Source organism: Gambusia affinis, linkage group LG08 (assembly GCF_019740435.1).
Source record: "Gambusia affinis linkage group LG08, SWU_Gaff_1.0, whole genome shotgun sequence".
NCBI classification, from domain to species: domain Eukaryota; kingdom Metazoa; phylum Chordata; class Actinopteri; order Cyprinodontiformes; family Poeciliidae; genus Gambusia; species Gambusia affinis.
Window position 1 is genome coordinate 14,687,872 of NC_057875.1, and position 17,620 is coordinate 14,705,491.

Sequence of the window (17,620 nt, forward strand, 5' to 3'; positions counted from 1 at the left end):
AATCTGATAAATATGCTGCCACCTACATGTTTAATCTTTCAGTTTTGGTCTCATCACCTTAATAAAACATGTTTTCAATCTACAGACAGGCTTAAATGTGAGTAACGGTAGTTTTCAAACTCTGTAATGCATCTGTCTGCTTTCAGCTCCTGTCATATTAGCACAAGAAAAATTAAACCAATTGGTCTCTTTCCTTCATCAAGTATTTCAAAAATAAATCTTTTACACATCCCAATATATAAGCTAATAATACAAGATGAAACTATTCATTGCTTGATTACTTGATTTAGGATTGAAACATGTGATACTGCAGAGTCCCTGCATATATATACACACATTGATTTGATATAATCCACTAAACTGTTTTAGAAACAAAAACTATTTAACCTTAATTTAGAGAATCCTCCATTTACCCTTAATACGATTTTCTTCATGCCAGTCATAGCATACACAAAAATAAATCCTGATTAATTTCACCACTTAATTCCATCCTATTTGATATGCTTTGTCCCGCAAGCTCTGTTGACAAAACGTCACACGAGAGTCTGCAGAATGTAATGATGGCAGCATTTTATGCAGAGCTCAGAGAAGAACTCTTCGACTGTTTCACATTTGTTTTTTGTTTTTTTTAGCAAATGATGTATCGTGAAATGATAATTGGTATAGTGATGCTCATTCATATTCCAGAAACACATTCCGATCATTTTTTATGGCTGTCAAAAGGCCATTGATATAATTAACCACATATCAAAAAATAGTTTTTGCTTCTCTAATTTATTCAGTCTTGTTTCATTCAGATGTGTAAAAGCCTTCAGTTGTAATGTTTTGCTTTCCCCATCTTGACTTTCACTGCATTGATTGACATGTTTGATTGGTTCAGATTCTTCAGGGTGATGTTTGTTGATACCTCAATACAACCAGGGGAGCTTTTTCAAGCACACACTGTTTTGCATTTGGATTCATCTGTATGCAAATATGAATCAGTATGCTTATGGAAATATATATATTTTTTTTATTCTAAGTCTTTCGCCAGAAAGAATTACTGATCATATTCATGGGTAGATAATCTATCATTTTATGGTTGAATGCATTTTTCTTGCAACCATCTGCACTAAGCTCAGATTGTGACTGTAATTAATGTTATATTATGCAAATTTTAGGAATTCGAGGTGGGTGGTCCCAAATCAACTCCAGAACAAGGCAAAAAGCTGATTGGCCCAATTTAGCAGACTGGACATAGAGCCGTGATTACCTAGCAAATATGAGGAGAAAATGTTTGTGCAAACGCAGTTGTGCTTAGTAAAGTCTGCTTCTACATCTCACAACTTCAATGTCAAAAAAAAAAAATGAAAAAATGAAAACCTTTACAGTCTAAACTGCCTGAAACAAAAGTGTTGCTACATGTCATTATTGGCCTTCTTCATGTTTTATGGGAATGTTGTGGATTTTATTCTCTCCTTGCCTGAAGGGTAGTGAGAATCAATACACAGAAGGGCAAAAGGACGTGTGATACTTGATGACAAAATACCTACAACCTGCTGAAACAGCACATTCCTTCCTGCTTGCTAACCACTTCATCTCTGAATGTTAGTGTTGGCTGGAGGCTGTAACCTGATAGAGTCCTGCATGTGGCTATTCGCAGCAGTCTTCTACTGGCTTTTACAGTGCTAGGTAATTTGGCCATTTCTATGTAAATTGCATGTTGTGCTGCCATATCAGGATGTTGTACAGCAGCATATACATCAACTTTTCTCTTCACTCATTGGGATAATTAAAAGTAACTGTGAGAAGACAGGAAGTTGATTTAGAAGACAATCTGGCAGAAGTGCAGAGAGGAAGGCAATTAATACGACCACTATTGGTGAAAATTTGTGCAGGACCCAGAGCATTGCATTTGCAAAGAAGGGGATAAACCTAGGAACAAAATTATAGCAGTCATTTGTCTGAGGGAAGAAATGCCTTTGTGGCTCTGAAGTAACACTATTTTAATGGAGACAATATTCGGATGGAACCAAATGTAAAAATTTGTAAAATGTGGGTAGATTTATTGGTAACAGTTCAGCCAATCAGTTTAAGCTCCCACAGACATAATTGATGGTTTTTTGTACCTTGAAATTATTTAAAAAAATCAAATCAATCCTCCCTAGTTACCAAATCAGCTTTGCTCTGGTCAGAATTAAGTGGACTATGCAAAGTATGCAGTTGTGTTGGGAATAAAAACACAGCGTTTTAAAATAGGGGCTAAACCTTAACATTTCTGTAGCATATTTTATTTCCATACAAACAATAGCAAAATGAACTTTACCCATTTGTTAGAAACAAACAAACACAAAAAAAAACATGAAAAAGAACAATTACATAAAAAAGGAAAAAAGTAGGGCTTTTATCACAAAGTGAGGTAAAATGTAATGGAAGTGCACCCACAAAAAGCAAAAATAAAAAAAAATGCTAGATGTTGTTTAACCCATTTGCTGTATAACATGGATGAATTCTTAGCTTCCCTGTGAATATTTTGTTTCATAACCACTGTTTCTCAGAACTTCTTTACATCTGTGTTGTATTGAGTCAACCAAGTTCAGATACTTGTGTAGAGTTGCTTCAATGGGACAATTTTTACTACATTCCACAGTTCCTTAGCCATTCTTAGTTTTGCCCCAGAAACAGCAGTTGCTTTCACAGTCTTACTGAACCATTTATTTCAGTCAGACATGAGTGTCTCTTATGCAGCAAAAGGCAAAATGACCACTAATTATTTTAAGTAAGTTCAAACTAATCCATTATATACTGTAAGTGATATTAAGACTAAACATCATAGTATGAAAATTATGATGTCTGAGCTACCATGACTCACAGTGTACCACTGGCTGAGTATTCAGTCAGCTCATAATACTCACAAAGTGTTTTTATCCTCTTTTTGGCAGAGCAGACACTGATCCCACCAGCTGACTTGAGGGCAAACTGTTTTTCGCAGTTTTTTGAAATTTCTTGTAAAATAGTCCTTTTTTCATACCGAAATATATAAATGACCCTGTTCAGTTGCAAATTGCTTTTAATTTTTTTATGTAATATTTCTTCTTATGTTGTAAATTTGCCCTCACTGTACAGTATTTTGTTTCCTTTTTCTTTTTTTTCATGTTTTCACCTTTGTGTGAAGATGCATGCTTCTATTTTTGCATGTTAATTTCCGCATTTAGGAACAATCAAGGCAATGTCTATTCTGTGCTATTCTAGTCTTAAAGTACATTTAAATTATTTGTATTATGTCTTACTGTTGTTTTCCCAATTAGGCACACACCCCCACACACACCAACACACACACATTAATACTAATTTCACCAGAAAATGTGCTGTTGACTGCATTTGGAAAACTCTTCATGACACATATCACCTTCATCAAAATAGCTTTGTCTCTTACTTTTATAGGATCTCTTTGCTCGCATGGTTTTGAATTATTATAGCAAGTTGAAGTGCACAGAGAAAAACCATTTTTTCTGCATAATAGAATGTGAAAACCCAGTTAAAAAAAAATAAAGTTTTTCTCACTCAAGGTTCTAACCAAACTCAGAAATATTAATCACCATCCTTCCACTCAGACATGGAAAATTTAGTGTAGCCTTTATACTTTTACCTCTAAAAGTTCAAAGACACTAAATATTTTCATTACCTATTTGAAATGTTTATACGGACAGTAAGTTTCAAGCTACTCTGCATTTCTTTGCAATTCTAAGTAGCCAGCCTTCTTGTAATTCATCAGTGCCAATATTCTGTCACACTTTTTAGACATTTCAGAGAAATGAATTTTGCTTCTTCAGTCAATCCACCATGTTATAAATCATTAAAGCATGAAAATAAAATGTTAATCTAGGGAGAGCGTGCATTTGACAGGCTTAGCAATAAAGTACAGTTTATGAGAAATCTGTTTTATTGTTGAAAGGGTGTATTCAGATGTCATACTGACTGAAAAAAAGTCAAAGAAATGCATTTATTCTTTCTTAGAATTTGGGATGATCTGAAAATGTGTGCAATGGTCAGAGTGTACAAAGATGCTGTAATCAGAACTCTGAAATTCCTGACATCAATTGGAAAAATCAACTGGAACACCCAATGAAGTCAGAGTTCCCACTCAGAAAGTGAGAGAAAAGTGCAAAAAAGTAAAAAAAAAAATGTTATTTAATCACGCTTAATCATGTACACCTTTTATGTCCACTGAAAATGGTTTCAAATGAACTGTTTCAAGAGAAACTTAATTTTGCTAAATTGTTAACCAATTACTTTTCAAGGTCACCTTTATTGTAGGTATGATTCCCAGATCAAGTATCATGTGGTTTGTAAACAAAACAATGCCCTGACAATATACCTGGGTAAGTTCAAAGTGAGTTCAAAGTCATTTCTGTTATTTTCAGAAAATATGATGTAAGTCCTTCAGAGAGCCTGATATTCTGATGGTCTAGAGAGCTTTAAAATGGGCTTACAGAAAAGTGAGACTCAAAAAAAAAAAAAAAACAGTTGGATGTGACTTAAAAATTATCTACAGTGTGATAAAAAACGTTGCTGTAAGTGTCTGAGAAACCTTTATTACAATCTCTGTTGTAGTACCCATACACCCAGTGTTTTAGAAGTGGGTCACTGTGCTAATGGTGGAATTGTTCAATAAATCCTCTTTTAGCCATGCTCTGCTTTTCGTTTTGAATAGCTGAGTATGCCAGGCTTATGCTTGAATGAGTACCTTGTTCATTTTTTGTAACATTTTCTTTTGGCACTATCACAAAGTCAGATCTAGTTAGATTTATGTGTCAGCCACAAGTCCAAACTCATCACTCTAATAAATTAATGATTTTGTTGTGCTTCATAATGTAACATTGTGAGGAATGTAATTCTATATTCAAAAGTTACAATTGTCGTATTAGATGAGAGGCTTTAGCTGGATTCTTCCTCTGCTTTTGACAATAAAGGAAAAGCTATATTGGGTAAAGTAACAATTGATTAAAAATCAATGCTCCTACGGTAGCACAATTAAAGGCTCACAAGTAAGATGTCAATAGTCAGTGAGAATATAAAACATCACAAGACAACCGAAACAGCATAAATTCGCTGTTTCAGTTTCCTCATTTGATGTTCTGTCCAATCTTGAACAACATGGATTACTGTCAACGTTTTGATGTACATTCTCTAAGTCCTCTCTTTACAAAGACATGTACTGTCTGGAAAATAAATAAGCCAAGGACTATCTAAAGGACAACTTGTACTCTTTACAAAACGTCCTCTCAGGAAGTCCCCACTGCCACCCCCTCAACCATTCTTCACCACACCTGTAACCTGAATCATTTCAAATAACAAGATGGAGGGATCTGGGCTTCCCACGCCAGAAGCAATAACAATTATACAACAATCTGACACGACTGCAGGCTGAGGACTCAACGTCTGGCACTTCTTGACGCCCTTAAATTACCTTTACCAGAGAAACAACAATACATGGTGTCGGACTTCACTTCCTTCCACACCGAAGGGCAATTTAAGCAGCTAATCTTTTGTGTTTATCTCTATTCCATTCATAATATCCATCCTTTGGCAGCAAAACTGAAATTAGCATACTAGGTTTAAATACCCTGTCAAGAAAAGACATTTTTTGGAAGGAAAGGTGCGGCTACAGCAAATTTATATCATCTGAGAATCAGCAAACCAAATCCACAGCAGAGAGAAGCTTTTGGAAAGATATGTGGCTGTTGTTCTTATCTCTGTTTCACATATCCGTCCCATTTTCCAAATAACTCATCTCTTTTTTTGATTCAATCTTTTTCTTTCCATTTATCTGGTCTGTGGCAGTATCACCATTTTGGGATCCAGAGGGCATTGATTGAGTGGATGTGGGGGTCTAATCATCTGGCTCTACTTACAAAGACATTTTCAACACAATCAATGGCCCTGGAAGAGGAACTAAATCTTCTTAGGGTCCCACAGTCCAAACTAATATTGGACTGTCTACCACATGGGAGATATCTACTTTCTCTCGTTTTGACTCTGTTCATTGTTCCGCCATTCCTTCGATTTTTGAACCACCTCATTAATTCTATATCATTGATGCTTTCAAAAAGCAAATGGGAGAATTTATCTGACTCTTGGGATGTGAAATACGTCAGCGAGATCAGCTGCTGCGTGTGAGTCAATTTTAATGGAGGAAAATTATGGCCCCCCATCAGGAAATTGAAGAGTAGAATGTTGGGCAAAGGCACAAAAGATGCTTGTACATCAAGGACAAACAGAGAGCCTAAAAGTGATTTAGTAATTTCTGTTTGGACTTTTATGTCCATCTTATTTTTACCACGAGTGTGAGGTAGCTGCAATCAACATGATCTTAGTATTTGTAAACTTGACATTCCAGACCTGTCATACACAAGGATGCAAGCAACAGAATGATTACCATCTACGGTATATGACTTGTTGATTAAGAGAAAATTAATTAGGAACAGTTTCAATCTTTCATTAAATCATTTTAAACAATGAAATAGTTCTTTATCCTGCACTTACATGCATTGGAGAAAGTTTAATCTGAGAATGGCATAACTTTTCTCAGACAGGAAGACAGGTCACTGCATTTCCTTAAGAGAATTTTCTAATCAGTTCTGCACTGTAAACAAAACAGCGGCTGTTGTATTTAAATGAGAAAAATCAGCTTACCCTCTTCACTTAAAGTCAAGTGAGTTAAGGTCTCATCGCTAATGGGTATTTTTTGTCAATAAATGAAACGTTTGATCTATTGAATTAAAGAAAGCAAGGTAACCAGAATATGCTTTCAAGTAGACTTGAAGCAATAATTTTGAGTGGCAATAATGGCAAGTTTATTAGATGAAGAACAATCACACTGATTCTTTAAAAGTAAATGGTATAGTTAAATACTGATTATTATATCTGACTCTTTTTCCTGGCAGGAGTGTAATGACAAAGCAATGTTTGTGATGCTGAATGTGAATTTAATATTTTTTTAATAGGGTTAAGGTAATTAAAGTGTGAATTACATAAGCATTGCTTAAAGAAAAAATACCTTAGTCATTACTCTTTAGACTTCTATTCTTCCAACCCAGAAAAGGAATTATACTAGAGGATACTTACTTATACTTATCTAGCAACCCTGAATAGGAGTATCTAGTTTCCATACTTTAGATCAACATTCTCAGATTCTTTTTTCTTCTTTTGCTCTTTTCTTTGGATTGTTGTTTTGATTTTATTTATTCTCAAGTCATGTAAAACACTTTGAAATGCCCTGTTGCTGAACATGTGCTATGTTAATAAAATTACCTTACCTTAAAACCCAGTTCTGATAAATCAGTCACACAACTTTATTTGGAGAAACTTAAAAGATGATTGTCAAATTATGTGGACCTAAGCTCATGGTGAATGTTTGCACCACAAACAGCAGGAAACTGAAGAAGAATTTAGGAAAAACAGATGGTAAACAGATTCAAACAAACTGCTGATCGCTGACACAAATGGAGCTCAGACTCTGAGCATGCAAGCATGAGGAATGTGAACTTGCTGCACAAGATCCACAATCAAGCCAGGTTCAGTGACCCTGGCCATGTTTTGTTTTCATAACCCTTTGCCACTGCAAAATCATTCCTCTCTGCCCTCTTTGTCTCATCCTTTTGTTGTCCGCAGCTTATTCCAATCTGAAGTTTCCACTGGACATTTGATCGTGCCCTGGCAAAAACAAGAGGCATACGTGAGTATGTGCATGTCATCAGCAGGCTTGTTTTCCACACTTATTTCATAATACAAAGGTGTGAGATAGCCGTTCATCAGAACTAATCCATCTGTCTTGTTTGCTGTCAGCGTGTTGCCCTTCATAGGTGTAATCATGCCAAGCCCCCACCCCTACACACACACACACACACACACACACACACACACACACGCACGCACACACAGTCTGTTCACTCCCCGTCTCCTTCACCCTTCCCAGGTGTTCCCATAACTCACTAGGTTCTCAAATCCCATATGGGCATTCCTAAACTTCAGAGCCTGGATTTATGTCTTGCTGATGGATGGTGGAGGGGGTGAGGAGTGAGGATTGGAAGGTGATAGGGTCCACTTCAAAGAGAAGGACACGTTTGTTGTTTTATCCAAGGCACATGTGGTGAAACTGGCTCACACTGCAGCTCCCTACCTCAGACAGCAACACTCAACCACCGGTTTACACACAAAATATGCAAAACTAAAACAGTTGTTGATCATACCCTTCAGTGTACATCCTTCATACAACAACAATTGCACAAACATAATCAAGCCTTTAATCTTCCATAATATTAAAGGTGACCCTTCAAAGATTGCTTTTAGACTGCATATGCATACAAGATCCCGGCACCTAAAAGCCATCTCATTCCATCTTATTAGAATATGTTTGGGTGACTTTGCATATTCCTTAATAGGTCAGAAACTACCTCACAAGTGTGTTTGTATTTGCGCATGAGGAGCTCAAGCGGCCCCAAGCAGCCAGCATTTCACCACACTGGGGCCCTCGGTGTGAAAAGATGATGGATGGGTGGCGTAGCATCGCCTCTGCGAACGGATGTGTAATGAAGCCTGCGTTGCCTCTGCAACATTTCAGCTGATTGATTACAAACAGAGGCCATTTAACAAGCGGTAGGGTTGCTTCTTAAGAATGCAACACAGCTTCACAAATGAAACTATACGTTTCGCATGTGTAAAGATTGTTTCTCTTTTCCGCTGTTCTTTTTAAATAGAAACTGTCTTGGTGGGATTTTTGTTTTTACACCAACAAGAAAAGGATTAAGCTCCATGAAAACTTATAAAGATGTCCTTATCTGAACGGTGCAGTTCTTGAAACTGATTGTCTGATTGAGATAAGAAGATTGAAGTTAAGTGGTTGTTGTACCTTTTGAGGTCCCAGTTCTCTCATTTATATTTATTTCTCTTTTTCTCTTTCTCCTCTGCTTTCTCTGTAGCTGCTCTCAAAGCACTTTTTTTTCTGAGAGGTTCCCAGCTTTACTCTTTGTGAAGCTGAAAGCTGATGTAACTTGTGGCTGTTAATCCAAGTAACCAGGGTGATTCAAAAGGGTCCAGCTTTCCCACATTTTGTCCAAACTACTGTTTGCCTTCCCTCTGCCTTTCTTCACTGCTTGGTGTGCAAAAGAAAACTTAAAAAAAAAAAAAAAAAGAAAAACTAAACATTGAACCTGCTCTTGAAATGGAAAAACATTTGTTGATGAACCTGATACATAAAAGTAATAAGTAAATTCTCTTGTCATCATAAACTCACTCTGAAAATGCTTGTTCATTTCACTAAACTGGAGCATGCACAAAGAAATGAAATCTTTGACCATTGCTCTAAGTTGTCTGTAAAATCTGGTTGGTTCCTTGCTTACGCACACATCTCTTCAGCTCACTCCATTGGCACTTAAAGAAAACAGGAGGTTTTCTGTTTGAGATCTCCTTTGATCTCCACCAAAGGAGGTCAATTTTTATCTCACGTAAACTATTTATGTCTTGATTTGAGCTTGATTTTATTGTGCAGTAGATTCTTATTTACAAGGTCCTGCCATTTTGGAGGGTTTATAATGCACTCTAGCAAGCTTTAACAGATGCTTTAGTACAGAAAAAGGCTCACAGTATCACAAATACTGCCACCATATTAACAAAATTGGCTTGAGGTCCTTTTCCACACCTCGCGTTTCAAGCATGAACACACCATGTTCGTGCTTTGTTTCAATCCCATCCCATGTGAAATATTTGTTGCTAAAACAGTTCCCCTTAGTTTAATCTGACTTATTCTACATGACTATATTTGTGACGGTAGGAGAAACACATATGCTTTCTAAACGTCTGACCAGTTGCCACTTTTTTTTCTGCAGCTCTCTACCTCTAAAGTGAGCTTTAGAGATTTGTTTTATCTCCCTCGCCATCCTGCACATCCATGCGTGGTGCCAAGACAAATATGGGTCCACATCCAGGCTAATGGTTATTGCCTAAAATAAATGGGCATTCGTGTCATGTCATATTTATATCGCAGTTGACCAGAAAGTCATGCATTAAAAATTAAGCATTTCTAAACACCTTGATTAACTTAAAAAAATAAATCACACATTAAATATACTTTAATTACTTCTAAGGGGCTTTTAGTCGTACCAATATTTGTGCCAATAGTGACTGAAAAAAACATAAATTCCTAACTATTGAATATTTTCCCCCCACTAAACAAATGTAGATCGATTAAAGGTGGATGTTTTCAAAAACAAAACAAAAATATTATTAATGTATAATTCATATTGAGGCACCACACACACCTTTTCTATTGAAGTTAATACATTTCACAGAAACTGTATATGTACATCTGTGTGGCTGCATTTAGTCTCTGTGCTTCCATATTGTTTCCGTCCTTGCGCCATGCAGTTCAAAATTGCTTCATTTAGCCAGGCAGGGGTGCCACAAAATTCTGATTCTTAATGTGTGTGCATGTGTGTTTGGAAAGTGTGTGTTGTACTGGCCCTGAAGTGACACAGCGAGGGTATAAATAGCGCAGGCTCACAGATCACTGTGCCAGACAGAATGTGGCATCTGCTGTGCTGAGAGAGAAAAGTGTTTGAGAGCCTCTAAACTCCTCTCCATTTCATTTTCAACTCCTCTTTCTCTCACTTGTTTTTCCCTCTTTTATACTCCAAGCCTCCAAATCCCATCCACTCTCTTGTTTTAATATTTTGTCATCTTCCTGCTATTCCCCATTCCCCCTATTCCTTAACTCTCTCTCCCTTGGTCTTGTTTTCCTTCTCGCCTTATTCCCCTCTCACATACACATCAGCTGCCATGTGTTGAGCATTGCAAGACAGTCCCACTTTCCATTTAGGTTATAAGATCGCATTTCAAAACACACAGAGAGCACCAGAGGAGCTGGTGATAAAAAACATAGGAAACAGGAAAACAGCAGTGGCCCTGCAGAGTTTTCGCATCAAAGGGTCGATTTTAAACCATCTTAGTTTCAACATTCCTGTGCAGCACATTCATGATGTAGAAAACCTTTAATCTCACATGATTAGGTGAGATTGAGAATGTTTTGGCGTTCTCAAGATGCAATCTTGACCAACTTTGTAAGAAAGGGACACAAAACCCGATAGAGATAAAAAAGTCCTTGTCATTGTTTGGGGATTAAATCCCATCCAGAGCTGATTACCAGTCTGACTGATTTAGTGATACATTTCCTTTTTCCCAGTAAAGCCACAGTAATTTGAAAGTAAGCTCTCAATCTTTACATCAGTCACATGGTGTCACACTTTGGAAAATGTTTAGGAATGAAACTCCTTCACCCAGTATTTGTTTCTCCACCCAATGCCCTACATAAATATGCACACAAGACAAAGAAATCTTGTGTGCAAGAACAAATTTTTTCTAATGCTATTGTTGGTGTGCTCATTTATACATCTGATCGTTTAATATGTATTTCCCAGAAGCACACCGCTTAATCTTATAATCTGCTTGTGCTTTGATGGAAAGTTGTATGCCCGCAAGATAGAAGATAAACGGGCAGGCGCACATCTGCACATAGACATTTGCAGCATCAGCAAAATTAATAATCTGTTTAACCATCTTTAGGGCTTCATTTTTACAATGGTCCATCTGTTCTTTCCCCATCGCTTTTTAAATTCTGACTTTAAATTCTGACCATCTGAATGCATTGTGACAGGCATTTTTTTCGCATTTGGTTGCTGACTTGGCATATGTCAACCCCTTTGGTGATCTAGTAATTGTTTCAAGAGTTGGTATTAGATAGCGGCAGAAAGCGAAAAAGGGAGAGAAAAGTAGGAGCTGTCATCGAGAAGACAAGGGACTGTCCAAACGTCAGCAAGAAAACGGCAGCAGGTCATCTTTTCATTCTTCTTTTTTTCTTTTGCTCGCAGGCGCTGTTCTTGCCTGTGAAGATGGAATTCAATCTTCATCCCTTCACTCACAGATTTCTTTTCTCTCCTCTTTTTATCAGCCTGCCTTTGTGCTAAAATTATTCTTTGCCTCTCTTCCCTTCTTCCTATTCCTCAATGCATTTCTTCTTCTTTACCAGCTTGTCAGTCACATCAGCATCAAACATGCACAGAAGTTTTAAACACTGCGAGAACTTATAAATGAAGATAGTAATTATGTCAGGGATGGAAACGAATGCGGTCTTGTTCCTCCAGCCTCTGTCATTTGCTCTTTTCTTGCACGCAGCATTAACATTCACATTTTGACTGGCAGGTTGCAGTGTCTCAGCAATCTGGGATCAATGCAAAGCTCTGATGGGGGAGCACATGAAAATACTGAGTTTTCCACCGTCAGGATGAAGGGCTAATTATAAAAAAATATAGTCAGTAGTCTGACTATAGTCTTATCAGCCATAGTGAGTGGCTGATAAGACTTAATAGAAAAACCTTTAATTTACCCCAATGTCTAAAATGTGGTTCTGTTTAAGTATTGCTACCTAAAGTGCCTCAGAAGCTTTGCCACATTACAACCAAACCTCAGCATATATTAATGAGATAGACTAATACAAATTACTGCATAATTGCAGAAGAAAAAGGATACATCCATCCATTGTCGGTACCTACTCAAGCCAGTGTTACAATGGGCCTGGTGCCTAAATAAAACAGTCATTGGACGAGAGACAAGATACACCACAGAGCACAAAAAGACAAACAGGATAAACAACCATGTACACACACATTCATACCAACTGATATGCAAACTCCATGCAAAAATGGCTATGGTTGTGCAGTTCCAGGAAGATTTTGCATTGTTTCTTGATTTTTTTGGCATAGCAGCAGCACAGCATAACTACTTAAATACACCGTCAGACAACTGAATGCCTTAGATGAAACATGTACAACATTTGGCTTGGGGGCCACTTGAGGCCCTTGGAATGACTCAGTGTCCCTTTATCGCAAACCAAGAACAGTCATAATTTAACCCACCAGAGGAAGAAGCTGATGAAAGAAGACATGTTTAATTTCCTTTTGAGGATTTCACAGACCACTTAGGATTGAAAAATGGAAATGTTGGAAACACAGAGCAACTGCTTTTTACTAGTCCAGTTTTTCATCTTAGATTTTTAACATTATACCTATTAGAACCATCAGTATTCAGCAACTCAGCAACAATCAATGTCCCATTCCTGTTGGTGAGCAGAGATAAAAAAAAAAATAATAATAAAATTAAAAAAAAACTTGGGCTAATTAAATAGAAAACAATAAACTATTTTAAAAATGTGGACATTGTATGTCTTTTGTTTAATCAGGTCAACAATGATTTAGAGGTCATTTTTACACAAAATCATAATACTTTGACTATGACTAACTCATATAAAAAGTTATGAATTAGTCATATTGTTGTACAGGTAGAAAAAAGTTGTTGCCCCAATTTGTGTAGTTCTTTTAACTTGAAAATTGGCCTACATGAAATAAAGTGTTGATACCCTTGTCTTAGATCAAAGCATTTTCATGGCCCAGTCAATGTCCAGACCTGACTCTAATTGGGAATCTATGCCTGATGACCTTTATCTAATTTGACTGAGCTTGAGCTAAATAACAGTTATTAAACTTACATTTTTGAATGTGCAAAGCTAGTAGAGTTATACCTCAGGAGACTTTCAGCTTTAATTGCATTACAGGATGGTTCTACAAAGTATTGACTCAGGGGACTAAATGCAAATGCAAGGCCCTTGTAAAATAAAAATCATATAATGAACACAAAAATCTAAGAAAGTAATTTTCCCTCCACTTCACAATTATCCGCTTTTTATCTTCTTGTTTTGTTTTGTATTATTTTTTTGTGGCATTACTGTGCCAAAATATGAAAAAGTTCAAGTGGATTACTTTACACTAAATAAACTATTTAGCTCTATACTGTGTCTCAGGGCACATGTTCACATTAGAGAGGTTTCTCTTTCAACCTTTTGAAAACTGAGTCTCAGGCCTAAAGGACGCCATCCGGGGATTTGGAACGGTTGAAGGCTTTTGGCTTGCGCATCCGTCCTGAGAATTTTCCAGGGCGACATCAGTGCCAGGCTGCCATACGTCTGAGGGCACAGAAGAGCATTGTGACCTGGCGCCCACGTTTAGGGGCCTGCAGAGAGAGACCACAGAGAATAACACTGAATGTCATTGTCGGAAGGCAAAATGCCAGCGATCCGCTCCACGTCCCATGACATCACGGCAGACCGCTATCCAGCTGTGGACAAGCATGCAGCACTTTAAAAAAAGTAATTAGTCTTTTTATACCACAACCTAAATATATATTTGTATGCTTAATGTGACATTATTTGTAGTTCATATTTTATTTACAGACATTCTTTCTCTGTCTTAAACTTTTAGAAGGCAGGAATCTAAAAATACAAGTGTTCCTCTCACAGCGCCAACGATTCTGACTCACAGACAAGAATGCACTTGTTTTCCACTGATGAAGTACAGATGTAGCAAGATGTTGTATGAGTACAGCCAAGCAAGAGCCTACTTAGACAAACCACTCATTGTTTTTTTCTTTTGGGTTTGAGGGAAGATTTAGACTGAATCCAAAAGTTTAACCAGATTAGTATGGAGCAGCTTTAATGAGGACACAGTTGTTTTTGATCAAGCGAAAAAAAATATCCCGGCTTTTCTGAAAATTCTTCATGAGACAAGAGAAAATTAATTTCACTGCTTACTGCGATATAACACAGAGAGCTCAGTGAGTAATGTAACTCTTTTGAAAAGCTCCTGAGACCAAATTGATGCTGTTTTATGTTAAGGGAAAAAAAATGGACAGTGTAAGAAAGTATTCTTTTGCATTTCAAAAGACAGCTCAGTCATTGGGGGCTCTCCATACAGTCATGCTAACAACAGAAAATCAATAAACATTGCAAAATGTACCTGAGGAAAATGAAAAATAAACTCAACACATGGAGGCACAACTCATGCATAATAATTAATGAACTTTTGTGACAAAATTCTCCAGTATACATGAAGAATAAATGAAACAGCTCAACATGTATGATAGAGCAGGAGTGCTCATTATCACTTCAAGAATTGTCAAAACATGGCTCCCACAGCGTCTGAAATAAGCAAAAAGCGTTATCTCTGCTGTAACAAATCTGCTCCATCTAAACAGCAAGGATCATCTCATTAAGCTACATCTTAAGATATTAATATTCCGGATCTTTTTAACCATTTTTAGGAATATCCTTTAGGGAAAATCCTCGTTCTGTTAGTGGAATTAGATTAAGGTTACCATCTAGCTGAAGTTAGTCCTACACTGAAGTAGTGAGATGTAAAGCATGTAGCAACTTGTCTGTTGTGGACAGTACCTGAGTATAACAATTTGTAGACAAATGTGTAGACAGGATACATAAATATAAAACTGATAAAATAAAATTTACAGTTTAATTCAAAAGTTTACACATCCCAATGTTTGACTTGACAATGACAGATAAAAGAAATGACAAACTGATCAATCATATATCCAATAAAACTAAGGTGAAAAATAAACAAACTTGTGAGAGTAAAAAAAAGCACACAAAAAGAAAAACCCTCTAAATAGCTGGTAGAAACTTATTTAAGGTTGCCTGACTTTTGATAAATAGATTATTTAATGCGCATTTGTTTTCAAGTTAGACATCAGTATTCTAGAGTGAACTCATGTAATCAAGCTCAGCTAGGTCATTTGCATCCTTAGGTCTAAGAGAGGGGGCGGTGGATTGAAAGGTTTTCGCCACTCAAAGGTTTTAGCAGGTGAAGGATGCAAATAATTCCACCACGCTAAAGCATCAGAAAACAGATAAAATAATGTAACTAGTTGAAATGTATAAGATACACATGTGGATAAAATTGTTGCTATATCTCTGTCAAAGGTAAGTTTTATAATAATATAAGATTTTTACACATTTGTTAAAATTTTCTGTTTCACATAATCTGTGGAAACAACTCAGACTATGGTCCTACTGCTATTGGCATACATATGTCACTCGGTCAGGAACAGCTAATCAAAGCGAAGATTGCCTGATAAGTGCTGTCAATCACTCTTGTGTACACGCCCTCCACCTTGCTCTCTGCTGCGCTTTGGCCGGGTTGCCACAATGGAGCCTGCAATGAATGCACAGGCTTGTTAGGACGCAACCAATGATGGCAGAAAAACAGTTGCAAAGACACTTGTCCTGGCTATGATTGGTTGTTTCTGAGCGGGAGTGGTGTATAAAGGGGGAACAGTGGCGACGTTGGTAGGAGTTGGTCTGTTAACTGATGGGTTACTGGTTGAGGTCCCTGCTCTGTCCGTCTATGTCATTGTTTCCTTGGGCAAGATACGTCACTTGCCTGCGGATGGTGGTCAGGTGTCAGACTGCTCCAGGGTAACTGCTGAAACCTGATCTAATAAAAAGTATATATCTGCTTAAAGGTTATTTTCAACAGTACTTTTAATCTGACAAAGAAGTTTAATCTAAAGACATAATCTATAGTTTTGTGTACAACTAACAAATCAATTAGGAATCTAAAGCCAATAACGCCATTAATGAAATAATAATAATAATAATAATAATAATAATAATAATAATAATAATAATAATAATAATAATAATAATAATAATAATAATAATAATAATAATAATAATAATAATAATAATAATAATAATAATAATAATAACAACCATTTAAAGTATTACTACAAAAGTGAGAAAAAAAATATACAGTTGCAGCATACTGTTTGGCTTGTTATACTTCTTTTTTCCCTAGCTTTGATCTACACTAAGCTAATAATTTCAAAAATTTAAAAATGTAAATTCATCTCTGAGTTTTCCCCCCTATGCATTACCAACAAATGAAAAGATTACTGATGTATGACATGTTTCAAATTGCTTAAGGATGCGCAGGCACAATTTTCTTAACACCTTGCTTGAGAATTCAAAGTTGATGTTGGAAACTGAGGGATGCAGACACAAGCAGGTACTTACAGATTGTGCATCAACGTTCTGTGGTTAGTGGTGCAAAGATTTACTGTGGTCACCGAATGTGTGAACGGATGATAAAAGTGGCATATATGTCAAGATGGTAAGTAAATTAATATGACAAGGCAGTGAAGGCAAATTTACAATTAATCTACCTTGTATTTCTGGTTTTGAAGAGTGTTTACCTAACATCTGGATGTAATGCACATTTATATGCTAAACAAGGCACAGCAAAAATAATATAAAGGTTTTTCTTTCCTATAATCTGTACTCTTCTTTGCAAAATAACAGTTTATGAGGCTCATATATTATCCAAAGGGTTCTTTGCTTTTTTAATTTGATATGTAAGCTAATAAAACAATTAGAACAGACTTGGTGTAAGCACAGCTGCGTCTTGAATCACAAGTCTTGAATAAATATCAGGAAAAGAAACCCAAACATTTGGCCATATTTGATTCTACCTGTTCACATCCATAAATGTATTCCAAACTTGAACTAGCGTCAATAGGAATCCATGCAATTACTGAATAAGATATGTATTAACCCATAAGACACTTATGTAAACTTACTGAAGACTGAGACTAATGTGCTCCAATTAATAGAGACATGCATCATTGCTCATAATGGCAAATGGTGAATGCAAGAAAAAATTGTTTTGTCATTAGGGAATGTAGC